Genomic DNA, 22,461 nt, shown 5'->3' on the forward strand with positions numbered 1-22,461 from the left:
TCTAAACCTTTGGTAGGAAAAGTCCAAATTATTCAATTTCTTGTGGAATTACAAAGCAAACTGCAGCTGAACCCCCCGCCACCACCACCCACACAACCAAACCTCTTTCTTCACCCAAATACATGTAAATTAACTTTCAAGAAATGTAGCAAGCACCAGGTCAGCCTTTCCCCTCTGCTGGTTTGAGGATTTGAGAACACCATGCTCCCTGGGCCAAAAACTGAGAAATTAGAAATAAGCAAGCTTAGTTTGAATCTGTGTTTGCACCTGTTTCCAAAATGCCTCATTTCTCACTTTGCAACAGGTGAGACAAGAACAGATTTACTGATTTTCTACTTCTACCTGGAGCAATGCAGCATCAGCAGCGCTGCTGACAGTGTCAGCTGCAGCAAGCCAGGGCATGGGAGGCATGGGAGAACAATTTCTCCTCCCCCTGAGACTATCCAGAGCAAGTGTATTTGAAGGAAAGTTTATTGGGCGTTAAAAGACCTTTGAGGTATGTTCCAATAAAATCCTCATATGAATACGTAAGAGAGAACCAAGAGAATGAGAAAATAGTAAGAAGAGTATTGAATGTTAGTTAGCCCAAGACACAAAGGTTAGTTTTTACAAATTAAACCATATTATTACCTAGAAAATTGTGAAAAAAATAGTGTTAAAAAGAAACAGTTAATCCACTGCTCAACAGGTTAGTATTTGTTGTGCAGACTGCAGATGTTCTGCCTATACATTTATTTTAAGTAACTATTTGTGACAATATCATTGGGCATTACCTGGTTTTATCGTTAGCTGGGTTTCTTCCTCAAAAAATGAACTTCAACCTGAAGAGACTTTAACCTTAACAAGACTCCATACATTAGAGTTCTTGGAATAGACTGCTTCCTTAAAAGTACATGAGGATGAAGTTTTAGAAGATTTCATTTAGTCTCTGATCTTGCAATTTATTCTGAGGTCTAGTCCTAAAGAGCTATATGTATTATTGGACTTACATACATCAGAGGAGCAATAAGAACTCACTATTTTCTTAATAAGAGCAACATCCTCTTAACCTGACTCATTTTTCCTCTCTCCTCATTTTTTATAAGATTCTTATGGTGAGCTATTTATGTTTTAAATTTGGTATAAAATATATGAACAACCAAATCTCAGCTTTTTAGCTCCACTAGCACATAATTCAAGACATAAACCAAGACAAAATCAGGAAACTGGTAACATTTCATCAATGGAAGTCATTACTCGATATAATTATTTTAAGGCCTTGAAACTCACACCTCTCCAGTACCTTTCCAGTAGATATGCACAGTGCCTAGTTGCTGCAGAGATAAATGGGCTTCATAGCCAACAAATACACGCTATTTTGGACCAAGCTGTGAGAGGAATCAAATCATAGACTCAAAGGGCCCTTAGAGAAACTGTGTTGCTGGCAACTGTCTTACACACCAGCAACCCTCCAGGACTGACATTTCATCTGATCTCAACCATCACACAACTATGACACAACAGATGCACAACCCCTTAAGTTAAAAGGGGTCACATACATGGCTTTGTCCCCAGACACAGTAACTCCAAAACACTTTATATATTTATACACATGCATGCATGAACACACATCTGTTTACCCACATATATGTCTCCAATGCAAAACAAAGCGGTATCATCCTATGCCAGGGATTCCTGTTCAGCTTTAACACGTTCTTGACTAAATCTATAGCTGAACCACGCAGGCTACAGATCAGTGCAACAGATTCATCAGGAAAAGGGTAATTTACTCTAGCCATTTCTAGAAATAAGGGACTGATGTAACAGTTATATAAGTCTTTGCATATTGTCATTAATATCTCCGGTAGTCCGGGGAGTGCACAGAATGTGGTACCAGTGTACGGCTACCATTTTTACCTACAGCATTTGGAGTGATAACAAAAAAAAAGTATGCATGCTTTCCCTTTATTGCAGATATACAGACAATAGGAGGATAGGGAATAACCAGATTAAAAAAAAAAATAGAAATAAAAAATCTGCATGCTATTGATTCTCCCACACTTATTACCAACTGCTATGTTTTCTACCACAAATATTCTCTTTGACGTTAACAAGAAAGATGAGATGCAAAGGCTGCAAGAATGCTTATGCCCGTTACTGTCTTAATTATAAACTTGTCGGACTCTAAACAAATGAAAAATAATTTGTTTGTATGCCCTGGCCAAGTTCCTAAGGCTATTATGTGAGCATTCCATTATTTGTTGTAAGAAGCATTTTATATTGCCGTGAATGTAAACACCTGCAATATTAAGAACTGTACCCAATATACATTTAGACAACAAGGTCTTTGGCATAAATTTTAGTTATATATACATGAACTGAAACAGAAGCAGGAAAAAAAGATTCATGTATATGAGGAAGTACTGATATGCCTTGGAAAATGCTCTTCATGTGAAATACTACAACTACAGTCACAGAGAACGTATCCTAATGACATCCCAACTACCTGTACTAAATTGGTATAGCAATAAGAAAAGAAATTGGAAGAATTTAATTCATCAAATATAAGATAATGGATACCACTACTGAATACAAAACAAAAACACTAAGAACAAGGCAATGACATTAACTGTATACAGAGCAAATATTTCAGCTGTTTCTCAGGAGGTAAGCAAGCCAAACTATATTGTACTACTCAATGATTCATATTTTCCATACTCACACTAAAGATTATTTTTCATAGTTAAGCATTTCTGTACTTCGGCATATATTATCAAAAAATAAAGAAAACATAACATATGCTTTCATTTTTGAATAGAAAACAATTTCATCAAAAATATTTTTTTTTTTAATCCTGGTAGTAAAGTTGGGTTTATTGTTGTTGCTGTTTTCATTATTTTAACAAGTATTGCACTGAAATTTTCTTACATGGAATTGCTCATATACGCATTTCAGCATCGAGGTCAATGCACAAACAATATCTTTTTCTCTGCCCTAGAATTATACCTTCACATTTCATATCAGCTTCTATTTTACAAATAAGTTGTTTGTTCTTTTTTTTGATCTTACCCCAAGTTTCAGAAGAATCTTCTGGGAACCCTGCAGACAATATGATAGGGAACATATTCAGGTACTTTCATCCTGTGTTTTAAATGATGGTTCAGATGAGGAAGAGCTTTTTCAGTAATTCTTCTGCTGTAAATTTCACACTCCTTACAGGGAGACTAGATCCAGACTGATACACTGAAAAAATAATTAAAAGAAAGAGAAAAATCTTTTACCATGCATAAACGTGTAAATATATATCAGCTGAAGCAGCAAACGTCTGTAAGGGTTTTCTTTTCTCTGCTTTTGTAACTATTGGGCAGGATCATCTATATTAGCTGTGAAAGAAAAGATGCCTGACCACTGCATTTAAATCTCAGACATACAAAGATGTATGTACAGAAGTGTGAGTCTAAAAATCAAAAGTTTTACAGAAACATCAGTTTTTAAAAATTGGGTCCTATATCAGAGTGCAGGCAGGGGAGAGGGAGACATTTTTAGTGCTCACATTTTAACTTTGCAAGGGCAGCTATTCTCAAACAATTCCCCATACAATGATTTTATTCTCCTTGCATCCTTTTTATCAGCATGCTGCCAGATACTTCTCTATCTTAATTGTGATTGCACTGCACAGAACAACACTCTTTGTCAGGAGACTGCACTGTACCATGAGGAAAATGCAACAGATCAAGCAGCGTGCACATGTATTTCCAACTGCTCTCTATACAGTGAGACAAACTGTAAAAGAAAAGAAGTTATCTGCATTGTAAAGCAGGACAGCAGTATTGTCTTGAACTGTACACCGCATGCATTTCAGCGACGTGAAAAGGACAGACACCTGCTTTCTGATTTACAAGTCACGTAGTCTGTAAAACAACAGAGTAAACCTGATCTGATGAATTGTCCAGTGTAGGAGTATCAGAACCGTCTCTCAAACTTCTTGTGGCTTATTTATTACAAAGGTTTTCTAGTATGAAGAGTAAATGTATCCTGACAGTGGCGATACCTCACTTTGTAACTGTACAGCCTGTAAATTCACACTGGAGATTTCCTAAGGACACTGCATAGTATTCAGGAAGCCAAAGATGGAATCAACATTGCAAGCTTAAATCTAAAATAAAACTAATTAACAGCTCAAGAATTATCACGCTTTTTAACTAGAGAAGGGCCTGCTCCACAATGCTCGCCTCTCGGTAAAAATCCATCCTTCAGTTTATAAGAGAGGGGCCAAGCCTGGCGTGCTGTGAGAGTCTCATCCCTCTGCAGTGTGTATGTGGAAGCCAGTCATCTCGGATGACTCAAGTCTTGCAGGGACAGGAATTCCTGTTACCCTTCTCACACAGATGCTTGTGGACAACTCAATGACTCCTTGAGTAATATTTGAGCATCTTGACAATTTAATCTTTAGTGGTTATTACAGTGCAAGATCTACCTTTAAAACCACTGTCCCAGACTAAATTATATTTAATAAAACTAAATATACAAAATATTGAATTTAACTGAACCCATGTAGAATACGCAAACATACAACTTTCTATAGAAACATATATGCTGTTGTACTCGGTAAGCAATTTATATAGTGTCAGGGTGATTAATTTCAATCCATACTTCTAAATGCATGCCTTTGAGCATTAATGTATACTTTAATTACTGTGTCAAGCAGATGAGTACATAATAGCAGCTATCATTTTCGAACTTTACAGGCATGGTTCACTATTTGAAAAAACCCTTCTTAGATGAACACTTGCTTTACAAAAGCAACACTCTTGATCTTATCAATGTTGCTTGATTTTAAAATCAAATCACAAATTTCATGATATTCAGTATTGTTCTTAAAGCCTTGGCTCCTGCAGTTATGCAATTACAAGACACTCAACAATTGTTAAGACTAAGTATATCTCTAGCCTTCGTGTTTTATGCTTAAAATGTGTATCTCAGCAGCTCAAAAACCACCCAGCAAAGTAAAAGAAACTACAGAATGTTAACATCTTACAGCATTTAAACTATGTTATGATTTTTGAATCCAAGCTAGTATTTTTATAAATTAATACCTGAAATTCGTAAATCCACACCATTAACCAAGGAATCTGCTGTGAAGGTCAAGGCCAGGCCAGCCAACAGCATCAGCGCCTGGCAGTGCTTATAGCTGATGGTCAGCAAAAATACCCATACACCTCAGAAGAGCATGGAGAGCTCAGTACAGCTCATGTGCAGCCACCAAGCCTGTCCTGGCTACAGCCATCACATGGCCCTACACGTGATAGCCCCAACAATGTCCAGACAGGCCTCCTGTGTCGCTCATCAGCTTGCTGAGCATTACTGCAACATACATAAAGGAGGAGGACCCCCAGGATGGTCAGGGGGCTGGAGCATTAGTCCGGTGAGAAGAGGCTAAGGGGACTGAGCTTGCTTAGCCTGGAGAAGAGAAAGTTTTGGTGATAGCTTTTTCATACCTGAGGGGAGGTTACTGAGAAGTCACAGCCAGGTAGTTCACAGTGGGGTGTGGTGGGAGAACAAGAGACAATAGACATAAGTTGAAATATGAGAGGTTCAGGCTGGAAGTAAGGAAAAACTTTTCTGCCATGAGGTTAGTCAAGCAGTGGAAGAGGCTGCACAGAGAGGCTGTGCAGTCTCTGTGCTTGGAGGCTTTCACAACTGGATGAAACTCTGAACAATCTGGTCTGATCTCACAGCCAACCCTGCTTTGAGCAGGGGGTTGGACTACAGCCCTCCTGAGGTCCCTTCCAAAATGAAGGATGATCCTATGATCATTCTGTGTTGCTGATCATTGCTACTTAACTGGCATGTTTTCTGCAGCTAGTCTCTTCTCACAAGATTTTATTTGCTTTCTTCCCCCCTTAGAGCCCTTACTCTGACACGCTTCAGGACCCAAAAAGTGTCTTATATCACACCAGTGTTTTGGGTTTTTTTCCCTCCAAGAGCCAACTATTCTTTCAGGCACTTGAATCCCAAAGTATTTCAGCAAATACTCTGAAATCCTTGAGTTGATTCTGGACTTTCATCCTTACTATCTAATGAGTAACCTCCTACAGTACCAACATACAAAACAGAGAAGGAATGAAATACCTGTAAAAAAATTTTCCTCATCATGAACAAAATCCAACTTAGTTCAGGACATTTTTCCCTTATCTTTAAAAAAAAAAAATCTAACCCCATATCTGACCTTGACATATCCTTTCTCATGGGGGTCTAATCAGCTGCTAAAACTGCTGGTATAAATGTATTTCCATTATTTTTTTCCTGCACATGTTCTACATTTTCAGCTCCCAAAGCATACTGCTGAGATCAAGAACAGTCTTGTGCAGGCAGGCAGCTTCCACATATAACAGAAAATCAAAGCACATGCACAGCAAGACCCATGAAACAGATCTCCACACATGTACCTGTTTTTATGACTACTGCAACACAGAGCATAAAACAAATACAACAATATACAAAGCAACTGGGAAGCCACAGTGTTGAGCGACCTAGAACTTCAACCATCTGACACTTGAAAATGCAGTTCAGCTCTTACATGAGGTCCTGTGTACACTGTGGTACACAGAGTTTATTACTCAAGTCTAAATATAGAGCAGAGTGAACTCATTGAAAAAAAACTTAGCAGGAGTAGTAAGAAATATGCAGTTGTAACAGGCTACCACCAAGTAATTCTAAATACAGTTAGCACAAAAATGCTCTACTTTTATTAGAAGACCACCTTCCTAAAGCAACCAATTTTCATCAGTTCCTGGAGCGCTTTCACTTAATTTCTTCTTCTTGTCCAGCTGTGCCCTAACTTCATTTTGCTGACGTATATAATTTTCCCTAGGAAAAGATCAACTGGACAAATCAGGTTCCTACTTTTGGCACCAAGATATTACTGAGCTCCATAAGATATTATGGAGTTCCAAATAATGGCAAACAAGTCCCCCAAGGCTCACTTCGGAAAAAAATATAAAAACACAGGTCTTAGCTTTCCAGATTGTCTGCCTCTTACATTCACAGAAACCTACTTCAGAAGAGGGGGGGGGGGGGGGGGGAAGGTAGTCTTTATTATGTATGAGGTACAGACCATCTGCGGTGAGCTCTGAGAGCCAACTTAAAAGAAGTGGGGGGAGGAGGGTAGTGTTCCCAGCTGCATTTGTCAGCGAAGAGCCTGAGACTCAGAAGCTCTTTGTGAGTAGGAAAGAGATGGTGGACTAGGATGAAGGAGGATGTACAAGACCTGTCACTGTAAAGGATGGAAAAAACCATTACGTACCTAGTGTGTGTAGGGGGTTCTGTGGAGAAGAATCAACAACAACAAAGAAAACATGATGAAGACAAAAAGATCAGCCCATAAAAAACATTTTCTAGAAGAGGTAGCTAGCTCCCTGTCACTGTGGTGGAAGCAGCATACAGAAGGTAAGAAGGGATGATAACATAATTAGTCTTCTTGTAATATGGACCACTGAACTCCTCGTGACATGGGAAGCAATAAGGGCAATGGCAGTAAACTGGTAGCAATTCAAAATCTGGGGAGGCTTTCTGTTTTACTCTTTTAAAGAATTAAACACGTCTTTCCATATTAGTCTTATAAATTTCCTTAATTCTCTTGACACCTCTTTTCACTACTGCCACTACACATATCCGTATTAGCTATTTACCATTATGCTGCCATACAGCTCAATAATGTTTCATTTCTGAAAAGGGAAGAAATAACCTGTTTTTTAATTTTAGCCACTGAAACTTGAGTTACATTTAACCCTCCCACAAAAAAAAAAACCCATGAGTACATTTTCTTACTTCTAGCAGCTTGCTGTGCATTTACGCGTTTGCAGTTAAATAAACAGGAGATAGTTACATTAGCTATAAATGAACTGTGTCTAGGTAAATATGAGTAAACCTTTCTAAGTGACTATTGCTGATTCTGCCAGGAAGCAAATCTATTTACATCTCTATTCAAGCCAAAATCATCACAAGTGTTTGTCCTGTTATGTAAGAACTTGCTGGCTTTTTAAACACTACAAATTAAACCCTGTTTTCACCGATACACCTGGCTAAAACTCCACTCACCTCTCCGGGGCCAGGATTTCACCTGGAATTTGAATCTAGATATGGGCTGATCCTGTAAATACTTACCCATGACGGAAGGAGCACTGACATTTGAGCTCTGGTGTATCTTGCCGTCACACAGCTAAGTCGCTTTTCCCAGCGGTCTGCTCCACCTAGCTGCTGGAGATTACGGCTCTCCATGCTGAATCAGCAAACACAGACCTAAGGCATGCTCCAGCAGCTTAGCAGGAAGGGATGCATTTTGAAGGGTTCGAGCTGAACCTGTGGGTTTTGCAATGAAGCAGCTAAGGTGTGGGCACATGTTCGCTTCTGCGAATTCTGCTGAGGAAGCACTAATCCCCAGTAAAAGGGTGGAGCAGGGTGTTTGGGGCAGTAGCAACTTAAACCACTTCAAGGAGGTTTGCCAGAGCTTGTCTGTTAGCAATCGAGCTTTACTCCTGTAAAGAACTGTATCGACTTCAAAGGGACTGCATGCACCAGTGCCACTAGTGACATCCGTGCCTGCAAGTAAGACTAAAGCCTAATTAAAATATGTATTTTTTAAAATGTGCACGATGACATTGCTTTCACTTTGCTACAGTACTACAAATACTGGGAGAAACAGTGCAAGATTATTGTGCTTAAATTAGCTTATTTATTTAAAATAAGGTCAATTTTGCTTATGCCAATATCCACAGAAAACTTACCAACTGTACCTCTGCAAATCTATGCTAATCTGTATATGCTAGCATAAATTAAGACAAGACCTTGCTATAAAAATGCCTTTTTATCCACATTCTAGGAATACGCTTACGCCTAGACAGGGAATTTTAAGTTGTTTCCCAGCCTGTTCCTGTATCCAACTGCAACCTGTTTATTTTGACCTCAGTTCTTAGAAACTGTTGATGCCACGGTAGAAATATGCTGTGTGTTCCAACAGGCAACAAACAGTCCTAATGACAGAATACTCCATCTGTGCTGCCAGAGCGTACAGCCTCAGTCTATAGCTCGTATACGCGCTAGCTGAGCATGAATCCCTGAAACACGGAGAGAGCAGGAACATATCTTGCAGTGCAGCTCATATTGCAAGGTATGTTCTGACACAACAAAACTACCCAGAACAGGCCTTTGTAGAAAGTCTGAAGTTAACCAGTTTACACCAATATAATCCAAATGCACCGGCAGTTCTATTCTCCCCTCCCTGTTCCGATTTCATTATGTACAGGCTTTTTAGGGTTTGGGGTTTTTAAAAATGTTTCAAAACTACAAAGTAAAGAAAGCCAACTTAAAAATTGTCCAGCGCTATCAAAAGGTAGGAGTTAAAGCATGCAGAACATGTGGCACTATTTACAGCAGGCTAACACACTGAATTCAAGGGAATTTTCCATCAACCTCATACTGTGGAAAAGGTATATTAAAGAAAAATGCATGTGGGGATCCTTTAATTTTTCTTGCATCTTCTCTTCTTATATGATGCAGCTGTGGAGCAACACCCACTGGTATTGGTAGCATGAAACGGCGATCCTTTCCTTTTACCAAGGTCTGGTACCAATTACCATGGATTTAGAGGCACTATATAAAAGACAGTGCTGATTTGTTTCTAAATTTGTATCTTGATTAAACTGTCAGACTATAGCACAAAAGCAGAGCTTACCTGACTTTAAAATGCTACTACAATAAATTATCCAAGAAGTGCAGTACAATCTGAAAATGCTTATAAATAGATCAATACTATGCTTTATGTTTAGATTTTAAATTTTGCTCATGCCAAATCGAATGGAATAGAAGCAGCATTTTATATTCAAACTGTAAACTCAGTACGTTCCAAATAAAAACGGTATGTGAGGAGAGACTGTGAAGCAGGATTTTAGAAATCAGCAAGTTGACCAAGAGAATAACAACGGCATTATTACTTTTACCTGTATTTTGGTACACAAAAAAGCAAATATGAAAGGCCAAAACTCATATTCTCAGGAACACTGACATAAACACCCCCATGGGTCTGAACAGTGTTCTTCAGCATTTACCCCTGTAAACAGGGCAGAATTTGGTCTCACTCTTAAAGCAAAGTCATTCCCCCCAGAATAGCTTCAATGATACTGAATGTATTTTAACTATCCAGAATTTCAACATCTAGGATTAGTACTGTAAACGTACACAGCGATTGCGGTCTAATGAAAGAAAAAAGTCAACATAAACATGGCGAAGCAAAAGTGAGATCAGCCATGCAGAACTTCCGAAAAGTAGTTTAGGAATTAAACTACTGTTATTAAAGCTGCTCTTATTAAACTATGGTTATTAAAGCTTTAACAGTATACTGAACCATTCTATAGAATGCAAATATTATAAAAAAATTAGATTTGTTTTCAGTTATGATTATGGGCCATCACTATTTCTAAAGCTGCTTTTTTTTTTTGCCAGTGTTCTTGTATGTCCTAACACATTTTTTCTACTTACTTTTACATGGTATTCATGGAAGAAAACAGCTATTCTAAATTAATTAATTAGCATGCACCCTTCCAGAGAGGGAATATATGATAAAAGTATTACATAGTGAGGTTCAGGCATATTTTTATACCCTCAAAAGAGGGTAACTGATCCTCCCCTCTCCCCAGTTTCAAATGTGGAACTTGGCTGCTATGGGTTCTTTCCCACACAAATCAAGCCTTAGCTCTTTTGAATTGAAACAATATGGGATGATTATTGTGGGAAATTTTTTACTGTTACTGTAATTTAAAACTTTCTGTACCCAATTTTGCATTTTCTATAAATCAAAAACCCATTTCACTTAGGGCTACAATTAAACAGAGGAAATCAAAGACTAACTTCTAAGCAAGTCTTGCTATTAATCATAGGATGAACTAGTAGTACAACTACTTTTACTGCAGTCTCTTTCTGCCTGAGAACTACATTTTAATCTAAAGCTTGAGCTCTTTAGAAGAGACTGTGTCACAGATGAGACAAATTAAATAAAGGTATACTAAATGGTATAGCATTGCATGCTATTTAAGATGGAAGAAAAAAACCCCAAAGCATATCAACTTCTGTAGTAACTCAAAAAAAATCGCTAGCTACAATGCAATCAATCACTGTTATTTACTGAAGCCTCTCCCACCTTTTGACACAACAGAAGCCTGCTAAAAAGTACAGTGCCGGCAATGTTTGCACTAACGCAATGCTACTACACAGACAACTAACTCAGGGTCTGATGTTGCAATTACAGAAGGTATCACGCTTTTTCTTTCACCAGAAGCAGCCACGGAGTCATGTCATTTACTTTCTCATCTGAACCTAAATACATATTTTTCTCCTCTTAGAAGAATAATTTAGAGGAACAATTGATTTCAACATCAAAATTTAATTTTAAAATATGACATACAAATGCAAAAATTAAAATACTAGTGAAAAAAGACACTGTGTGGAATATGTAAACTTGGGGCTTCTGTTTTTTCAAATTGGAAGTCAAAATTTTTCTAAAAAGAAAAAATGCATCCTGCTTGCTAGACAAAATAAAATATGAACCTTTAAATCAACAGAAAGGCATGTTTCACTGAGCTGTATTGATTTCTTCCCCTCTCTGTTTCTCAAAAAAAAAAAAAATTATGTCATTACTGTTTTTTAGGGCCCAGATATTTTTAGGGAGAGGTTTAATGCCTCATGGTGTTACTCTTTGCAAAACTCCTACATAGGTACAAACCACCATGTTATTTGCAGCAGTACATCCCCAATAAGAATAAGCAATAACAGTAATTTATTAATAAAATATATACTCAAATAAAAATTGGCTTCCAGTTAAACGCGGTCTGTAATGTGTATATTTCAAGAGGAACCTTTTACTATGATGAGGTAAAATTAAAATGTAGCTTGTAAAAATTGCCAAATTTTTTTAAATCAAAGACAAAGAAAATAGCTGTGAAGAGTTTGGGCAGTTTTTGGAAGGGCTTCTTACAAAAACAAAACAAAAATCTTCCCAGCACTGACTTACTATTCAAATACTGTGTTTCAGTAGAACACCAACAGAAAAGTTTTCACTTCTGAAAAGAATATTTTAAAAAAGTAAATGACTTACTGAGACTACAGGTTGAAACATTGTTTCACTATTGATTTTCTTCCTAATGAAGATTTCTAATGTACTTGCAGATCTCATCATCTCTGACAATGAACTCCTGGAGCAATCAACACCTCTGTTTCTCAAGAAGTGCATTCAAAACATGTCAGTTCTTCTGTGACACAATGAGTTCCCAGGTCTTTGCTTCAGTGTGCTGAAATCAATTGCTCCTCTAAATTATTCTTCTAAGAGGAGAAAAATATGTATTTAGGTTCAGATGCGTAAAGTAAATGACATGACTCCGTGGCTAGCTTATGCTCCTTGGTGCTCAGGACGCCCACGCACAGTTTGGATTGGAAGCGTTCTCACACCACAGGTAATGAGAATGTAAGAAGACAGGTTACCAGAAGTGTTCACAAGCCAGCTGGAGACACCTAAATGCGAGCACTAGAACATACCTGCGGCCCGGCAGCACTCTCCCAAAGATCTTCAGCACCATTAATAATCAGCTCTCAAACTGGGCAGAGGATTACTAGGAAACATTTCAGCAAACTCTGGCTGCAGGTCTCCTGTATTTTCACTTTTGGTTCAAAGCACTGTTTTTCACACAGCCTTGACCAGCTGCAGACGAGAGGAGAGGGGAAGCAGTGGTAGCAGGGGGAAAGGACATGGAAGCACCACAGTCTGGACTACCAGTGGGTATAAAAGTAAGTTCTATGCACAGGCATCTGCAGGATTTGATTGTCACAGGCACACTTATTAAAACTGTAGGCAAACCCCCCCATAGTTTTTACAGTATTTGTTAAAACACAGTTGTCCTTCTGCAGTAACTGAAGTGGTACAGCTCTAGCTGGCTTGAAGCTGTCCACATGGTGGAACCAGTGTGGCTCCCTGTGCTCAGTCAAGTCCTCATCTACTTCCCAACTCTGTGCATCATGTGTGTGTCTGAGGTGCTCTACAGTGTAGCTGCACCCTTGATGAGAATGAAAATTGTAGACAGGGTGACTGAGAAAGCCTGCTCACTTGAGCCGACTAATTTGCTACACAATGCCAATGCCTCAAGAACCAGGCATGCCTGCCTGTCTTCTAGAAACTAAACTCTTAGTACAAACAGAGGATAGGTCACTGTAAAAAGAATTAAGTCTTGAATTCAGCTACATTCAGCAAGCAGTAGGATAAAAAAAAGTCAGTAAACAAAAGATTTTAAATATGCCAGTGTCTTTATTTTAAAAAGCTCCCTCCCAGTTTTCTATTCTGCAGGGAGCGCATAAATGGTTATGATTTATAAGTTTTAGTTTCCATAGTCATTGTTTAGTATTATGTAAAAGTTGGGGGGGTTTGCCTTTTTTTTTTCCCTAATTTATTTAAAGTAAATGATGTAATTAATTTCCCCATACAATCTTAAGATGTTATCAACACACGGGATTTTAATTAGTTGTACAGCAGAATCCTAAACTGGAAGAGCAACAGACCAGGCAATCTCACAGCATCTTTCTATTGAGCTGTTCTGATCAGACTTAGTCTTTGATTTGGGGTATATCCACGCAGATGCTGCATGTGTTGCAATCTCTATTACTTATGAATGCGTATAACAGAGCGGCTAATTTACAGATGGTGGTGATGAAAGAAGCCTCATGACAAGTAAGCAAGAGAGCACATAACCTTCCACTTTGGCAGAGAATACTACCGGATTTTGGGAGGCAGACGAGTCGCCTCCTAAAGCTATGAGTGAACGTCTCCGCTCAAAGGAAATCGAGGACCAGAACAGCAGATGCAACACAGATCTAGACTGAGATGCCACCTTGTGCAAAGCAGTATTTAACCCCTCAAATTTTGCAGGCACTGCATTTCAGAAGTGTTCACAACTTCTCCCTTCTCTGCTCAGTGTTCTCCACGTGTATGTTGTACCTGGTTTATTCAGTCATCAACTGTTTCTCACAGAAGAGATCCCGTGGGCAATGTCAGTTATCTCCAACTTACAAGGGGAGGTGCTGAAGCAGAGGAGGAGGAGAAAATGTGAAGAGGCTCTTACTGTTACACCCAAGGCTGAGTATAAAAGAATCTCCCAAATTCTTACTCATTTTTCCAGACGAGGGCACCATGACTCCCATATATGAATACCTCAAGGCCTAATTTCTGGACAATAGCATGTCTAAGATACATAATTTACAAATTAAAGGACATTATATTAAAGGATAGAAGAGTAACTAGACAGACTCTTAGGACTGCAGATTATATTAATCAGAAAGACTTAACACCATTGATTTTAATGGCACAATAAAAATTATTCTTTGTACCCAGTATTTCTCCCGGTGGCTTCTACTGCAGTAGTTCACAGTACATAAATGACATTTAAAAAGCTGTGTGCTATCTGAAGTGGTTTGAGTGGGACTTAAACTCCATGCAGGCCTTGAACAACTCATGTGCAAAGAGGTGAAATTCACTCCGTGAAGAACGGCTTTACTTTTTTTAATTGCCATTAGAAGTAATACCCACTAGACAGTGGTGTGAAACGCTGCCATTGATTACCTGGATAAAGCTTTGCATTGTAAGTGTTTTTCAAAAATAAGAGTTGTAACAATGTCTGCAAGAGTACTGGCAAAGTAATTTTTCAGCTTGATCTCTTCATGTTAATTGAATTGTAGTTCTTCCACTACTTGCAACTTTAAAATGAATATACGCAGTTGAGGCAAAGGCCTGGTTTTTCACACTTTGAAAAGCTTGTTAGCTCTTCCTGCTGAACCTTCAATTAATCTGTATTTTAGGTTAGATTGTATCTCAGGAGGAACACACAGACCACATGAGAGGTTACAAAATTCAGGGATTTGATCCTGGCTCACTAACCCCCTTTCCACGTGAATTTCCATCACCACCAGGCGGGTGTGTGCTCCTTCACGTATCCAGCTCGGCAGGCACAGAAAGTTTAAGGCTTGCAGCAATTATTTTGACAATAATGGAATTTTAGTGCTTCTGTGTCCAACCCAGAACCTTATATGGGTGCAAAACTGCCATATCCAACTGACAGTGTAAAGAAATCTATTTTGGGAAGAGAATTATGCTCATACTTTAAGTTCCTTCAACTTGCTAAAACTGATTGCAAGATGTGGACTGCAGTGTCACAGACTGAAGAAATATTCGTCAGCAAGTACATATATGCACGTACAGTACCTTCCATACGCATGGAAGTACCTTTGGGAAGTTACAACTATTTTATCGTCACTCCTGACTTCTACACCGGCCCGGTCTTTACAACTGGCACAACCACCTTTCAGTTTGCTTTTCTCTCCCAAATCAGTCCTCCGTCTAGAAGATGTAGACCACCTTGTTCCCTGCTGGCTGCATCTGCAGCCAAGTGCTGTTCCTCACCCGCTTGCCTTAAATGACAAAAAGTTTCGACTGCTGAAAGCATTTTGGGGCAAAAAATACAAGCACCTGATGGATACCATTTTTATCCTGTTAAACACAACCCCTGAGAGCATTTTATGTTAAGAGAATAAAGTAATTGCCACTCTAAATAAAGTACTAAGCAGCACCTTAAATGTGCACACATGAATATTACACGTCCAATTTCATTTTCATTTACAGCAAACAGGAGGGCATCCATACAAAAAATACTGTGATCTCATATATGAAATATATATATTGTAGAGTGGGTTATACTTCAAATGAAATAATTTTATAGAAGCATTCAGAAGGCACCGAGGAGACAGTAGAAATAATTGTTTTAGTATAATTTAAAATGTAAATGTCATGTAATATGTAATTAAATGTAAATCTGCACCTTAAACCTTCAATCCATCAATGTAAATCTCCATTTAAGAAACAAAATTTCCATGTGATCATGTTAATTCCTCCTTCTATAATAATTACAGAATGAGAAATGTATAACCTTCCATTAAAACACTGGTAACTATCTTCATAACAGACTGACTTGGAAAACTATTTAAAAAATGGTTACTAATAAAAATAGATTTAAAGATGTAAATTGTTTATTCACATAACTAAGCAACGAAAAAAACCCTATATTTCACACCGCATTAAAAACAAAACCAAACCCCCCATGATGAATCCCCGCAGCAAGATTCATATGTGCATCCCCTTTGGGCCTGTAACAGTGTTTCCATGGATTTGGGGATAATACGATCAATTCCTGCTCATGCATCCTGCCATTCCTAAATGCATGCTGGAGAAGGAATACCACTGACCTGTGCCCCTTAAAACAAGAAAGCAAGACTCTGACACTCCTTGGTTTAAATTAGACAAAGTAAGAAGGTAAAAAAGCTAACTGCCTAAGTCCATAAGGTCATGCAGAACGTAGCCTTCTTTAAATGCACTTTAAGAGTCATTTGAGTTCAGGCTTCCTGTACCAGGTTTTTAAATTAGTCTTACTTTGGTTTGAGAGTAGAATCCAAAACTCTGATATCTGTGGGAGACTTTCCACTGACTCAGGACTGGACATACTATTTTGTTTCCTATAGACAAATAAGAAAATACACCTCATCTGCCAAAGGTAACAAAAATACCATGAGAACTCTCCTTTCTTAAAAAAAAAACAACCTGCAACTAGAGAGCAAAATAAATATAAAAAAAGATAGAAAAAAAGGATTTATCACAGAGTAAAATCTTTTGAAAATAATATTTGCTGTATATACAAATGTAGAAGTAAATATACCAGAGCTCTTTGTGTATGGGTAGCAAAACAAATACAGCAATCAAAATCTCTTAGGTGCAATCACAAAGCTTTCCTACCCTTTTGCATACTGAATTCCAATAAAAAGCAAGACAAAATCTTAAAAGATTGCCAATGCATTTGAAAGTCCACGTCAAAGCTTTGTGTTCACAAACTCAGTACTCCCTGAACTGAAACAGTAACTGAACATCGAAAACACTGCAAATATTTGTAACTTCTTTATGGTTATTACATCTTGCAGATGAAAATGTAAATGAATTCTTCTACAGCTTTATCTTCTGGCCAGAACAAAGTCTTTTCTATCACCTATCCTACTGCGATTCTGTAACCAGTTACTGTGAGCAACGTATTAGAAAGAATAATGTAACCCGTATTGAAAAATCAGTATTAAGTGTATCACCTTTACAGAAATCCCAAATTGACCTCTCTCTCTGATGAATTAACTTCAGTGTGAAGTACCTTGGCCTACCATGGTTGTAAAACACAAAAATGCTTTCACATATTTCTCTATGCTGCTCAGTGCCACCGCCTGCCTGCCCCCCCCAGCATTAAAATAAATAGATTGATGGTGCTGTTTCTTATTTTCTAGCTCCTGAGATCAACCACTTCCAGTGTACTTCTCTATTTTTGAAATTACCTAAAACAAGAAAAAATAAAATAGAGAAAAATAAAGAGAATATGACAAGTTTCAAATAATGCTATTTTTTTCTAATTTGGCATTCTAAAAATATGCGTGTCTGTAGTTGTAAAAGCACGTGAACTGTTTTATTATTAAAATTGAAGCTACCTTCTTCTCAAAATGTCTGCGTATACTGACAAAAGAATTTCAGGAGCTGAATGAATGCCACAGTAAACATATCTGTATGCAGGTATCAGAATACATGGGCAACGTGCTAAGTGTATCTCACATTTAAAGTGTTGCAAAGCATCAGTCAGCAATTCAAACACAATCAATCAAGGGCTATAGAAAATGATGATTTAATTAATATTTAATAAAGGTATATTGGTTATTATAATAAATTATTTTTTTCCTTAGCTCCTCTTCCTTCCCCTTTGCAAAAACTTCAATCTGTATCCAAAGCAATTTACTTCTCTATTTCTGTTTTAACAAGTTTGAAAAGAGCAAATCACTTTGAAACTCCAGAGAGATTGGACAGGAGCTAAATGTTTTCCTTGGCAGAAAACAGGATACGACGGTTGAGGTTAATTTAAACTTACGTGTATAAAAATAAATAAGTAGCACATTGCCATCTTAAGTCTACAGACTCCTTCCAAAAAGACTGCCTAATTTAAATAAAGAATGCATAAGGTAATGCATCAACTACACACCAAATATGGAGCCGACATTCACTCTTTTTTTAATTCATAAAACTCTCATTTGGAGCATCAGTGAGATGAAGCTCTTTGGAGGCCGACACCCCCCCCTTTTTTTAAAAAAAAACAAACAAACAAACAAAAAAAAAAAACACAAAGCAACAAAACATGATCAACACTTAGACATGCATTTGGAGTATCACGTCTGGACAATTTTTATGAAAGTTACGAAAAGTTTTGTAGAAGACCCTGAAAACCACTGTGGAAGTCAGATCATTACTGCAAACTATTATGTATATAGGCTTAATCCAAATCCTATTTGAAGTCGATGGAAAAACCCCCGTCGCCTTCTGAGGCCTTTGGATGAGATCCTTTGTTTCCAGAGGTACAGCATAGCTAATTTCAAACCTATGCAGGAGGGAAGAGTGAACAACTACTAAACAACTGGTAACACTAATCTGTGAAAAAAAAGGCTGTTTTTGTAAAGGGCGACCCCAGAAGATGAGATCTTATATTCGACAGTATATATTTTTGAAAGACAGTCTGCAAAGGGCCTGATTCTGGACATTTTACTCCTGCATATCCACCTACAAATCAAGGCCTCAAACAGAATTATGTTCTGTTTTGGAGATAAGTCGAATTTTGATGAAGTCCTACTAGTACTGGGGTCGCTAGGAGATTCAGAATATTCTCTGTGAGTGCAGAAATAGCTGCAGACAAAGTTCTGCATCATTCCTCAGAAAATCACAAATTGGTGAGATGTTATAGGCCAGATTTATTAGTGATTCCACAAACGTGCATACATACTCTATGGGTGAATATCTGGACAGAGGTAGACTGCTCCAAAGCCCATCAAACTCAACAGAATTCATCCTATTGTGGATCAGGCACAGAGTCAAATGCATAAACAAGTACGGATTTGCACAGCCAGTACAGTTTACAGTAGTATAAACTCAGGACTTGCAAAAGTACATGTGCACTTGAAAACATCCACCCCGCCATTTTATATCTACTGGGATCACTCTGCTTATGAACATCTATTGTGCTGGCTACAGGGATTTCAACTTTTTGTCTCCTGGCTGCAATCATAAGTCTAGCTAGCTGCATGCATACTGAATAAATGAATACTTATCTTTGCAAAAATCAAATGCATCGTAAGAGCACACACACTATATGAACACATACGTAGCTATGAAGAAACATGTTCTATAGTATGTCTTATTTGAGGAACAAAGACAGGCAATCATATTTCTAAACTGTGGGGGGTTTTTTCTTCTCAGACAGGTACAGGCACCATAAATCAAAATTGAAACTGTACGGCAGTATTGCTTTGTTATATATATTAGACCTCCATAACAACCACCATTGCGGGGGGAGAAGGAGGGAGGGCTGATTACCTGCACCTGTTTCAAGCTGAGAGCAACTGATGCAGTTAGTAGGAAAAAGGCCTAATTAGAGCACATTTCCATTTTCTTGAGGGAAGGTGTCACGATCAGAGGCCTGCCCGTGCCCTGAGCACCCATGTGCACAGGAGGCTTGGAACGCTGCCGCATGAGGTAGAAGGCCCTGCCGAGGTTTATCACGCCACAGGAATATGTGGCACATGGACGAAGGCCGATTACAGTGAGATCGTTCTGCCTGCAAGGGAGCTGCTGAAACACCGAGTCGATGTGAATTACACCCCTCCTTCCCACCCCAAAAAATTTTTTTTCTGAAAGAAACCTCGAGGAAACAAGGCATTCCTTCCACTCCTCATTTTATTTCTCCTTAGCTGCTACAAAATGTTTATGAATACTTGGCACGTACTAGGAGAAGGCAGTGCTATACCAATACAGCCATACGAAATATAATCCAGCCTTAGTGTCTTATGTTATCTTCTATATTCAATGAAGACAAGAACTCCAGACTGCACCCACATCTGAAAGCGGTAACTCCTGCTCCATTCCCTTTCTTCTCTCCACCTCCTCCCTTTTCCCTCTCCTTTACCCACAATAAAATCTCCCTTAACCTGATCCAAACCTGGCAGTGTTCACCCAGGCAAAAGTCCAACTAATTTAAAAAAGTTTAGCCTGAATAAGGATACCACACGTCCCATTTATTATCTGTGAAAGTAACAATCACATCGCAACCCACCTATTTGTGTTAAATGCTGTGGACTATGTTCCTCATGTTTCATTGCAAGCTGCTCTCTGCCTTGCATGTAACAGTGCTCTCTGTTGAGCACTCTATTACTCACAGGCCTAGAACATATGTACCTTTCCCTCGTGTTCCCTGCTTTCTCTACTATGGTACCATTTGGTAAAAGCCAAATTTTTAGTCAAGATAGGCATGAGTTTAAGAATAGACTGTTCATTTATCAGCAACGCCTTAAATATCCTTTTGGAGGATAAAAATCCATTCGGAGGAAGAGGGTGGGGGAGAACGAGTTTGGAGCAAAACCAGTGCATCTTAGATTATTTTCACTGTATTTCACTCAATTGTTATCTGAAAATATGCAAAACTTCATCCTAGCCAGCTATAAAAAATTCTTTTAATTAAGCAAAGTATTGTCTATGCTTTTAACTTTTCATTCCATGCACCAAACATTTTGTGTTGGACTGCCAAGATTTTTATACAAAACACTTTCAAAATGTAAATGGTGTAGCTCATGTGCATAATTCCTGAAGGCACTCATCTGAGGGGCTGAATATTTCTATCAGCAGTTACATTTCAAGTTACAGACTAAAAATAATTTTAAAACCTGGAATTTACCAATCTAATGAACAGATTTTAATCCTTCTTCAATTAAAGTACACGTGATCTTTTTTATGCACTCTCCTATGTTCATTTTCAGCATGCTTATAGAAATCCTCACTGTGAAATAAACCAGTAATAAGGCAATTCTGCTTCTTCTACTTTCACAGAGATCATTTCTAGCAAGCCACCACAAAATAATGAACTAATACACCAGAAGCAATTTTATATTCCTTCAAGTGCTAGTCCTCAGCAACAAAACAACCCCAACAAGTATAACAACCTAAGAAACAGAAATCCTCTTTAGATAAACAGCATCATTAGAAGCAATATCATTGAGTACTCTGAAATGTCTCAGTGAGGAGTGTTTAGCAGTTTGAGGTTTTATAACAACAACTACAAGTTAAAACCCTCAACTAATATTTTATTTGCATTGTACTGCACAGCTACTACAGGCCTCTAAAAAGTACTTCGAAGAAATTCATTTTAGCTATCACCAAGCGATACGTCCTTAAATTCCTTTCTTAATCTACACAGTTCACTAAAAACATTCTCTACTTACTTTGAGCTTGATCGGCCAATAAATACTGCTTTACTACTTAAAGTTATGAGTTGTTTTTCAGTTTATGTTGCCATAAAACAGTCCAAATGCAATGCCAATACAGAGATGGTTTTGATACAATGCTGTCAATGGCCTGAATTAAAACTGGTTTTGTACAAGTCACTAGGTATTTGCTAATTATTTGGGGGGGTGGGGGGGCTGGGTGGAGAAAAAAAAAATCCCAAGCTTACTTGGATTTGTTTTGTCATTTACTTTAATTCCTGGGTATAAATAAAATTAAAGGGAAAAGATTAAAATATTTTACATAAGCATCCCATTTTTTCAGTGCAGAGGAAATAATTTTGTTTTACAAATATCTATGAAAAGAATAGTTTTCTCATAAAGTTTCTTTAAAACATATATTTATTTCCAGATACTTTGATTTCCACATGCACTTGTCTATATAAAGAATACAAAGTAAGTATTATAATAGGTCTGGCAATTTCATAGTAGTAACAAAACTTAAGTGTATAACTATCTGCCAAATTGTGTCTAACTCAATAGATCTATATCTACATGCTACTTTGATCTGTAAATGGCATTTCTCTAATAATGAAGTAAAACACTTAAAATAAATTCCTTCATTAACACCCGAAGAGCAAGAGAGAGTGGGAGTGTGCATTAGCATGTGCCCGTGCGCGCATGTAAAAGATAAAGAACACACTCTTATGGCACTTATGGACCTTTAAAGGCCATCAAAAATAGTATTTTTAAAATATATGATAAAAATTATAATTATAAACTAATCCTGAACAATTCCAGGTGTTATAAAATCTAAATACGAACCCTGAAATATTTACTTCCAAATTCACGCTGCTAAGTCATCAGGAAGCGTAATTGCAATGAGATACAATTACTGAGGATCATCACATAGTTACCTTAAAAAACATTAGTTGAGAAATGCGAACGCATACCCTCGTGTGTACACGCACAAATGGCATAAAACCCTACATACTTGTTAGCAGCTGTGCTAGAACAGCTCTGCAATGGATGTTTAATAATGTTTCAAATGTACTG

General features: G+C 37.9%; 2 long non-coding RNA genes across 2 annotated transcripts in view; one reads left to right on the forward strand and one right to left on the reverse strand.

Moving 5' to 3' along the window:
* The window catches only part of LOC142065796 (uncharacterized), a 110,326-nt gene that overhangs the window by 78,171 nt on the left and 9,694 nt on the right, over nt 1–22,461 (reverse strand). Inside the window, exon 4 of the long non-coding RNA XR_012663540.1 lies at nt 3,049–3,222. This is a non-coding gene — a long non-coding RNA (uncharacterized LOC142065796). The remainder of the gene's footprint in view (nt 1–3,048; nt 3,223–22,461) is intronic.
* On the forward strand, nt 8,277–16,105 carry LOC142065808 (uncharacterized). The gene is made up of 3 exons (XR_012663545.1): nt 8,277–8,586; nt 12,199–12,813; nt 13,718–16,105. It is a non-coding gene; the product is annotated as an uncharacterized LOC142065808 (long non-coding RNA).

Source organism: Phalacrocorax aristotelis, chromosome 1 (assembly GCF_949628215.1).
Source record: "Phalacrocorax aristotelis chromosome 1, bGulAri2.1, whole genome shotgun sequence".
NCBI lineage: Eukaryota > Metazoa > Chordata > Aves > Suliformes > Phalacrocoracidae > Phalacrocorax > Phalacrocorax aristotelis.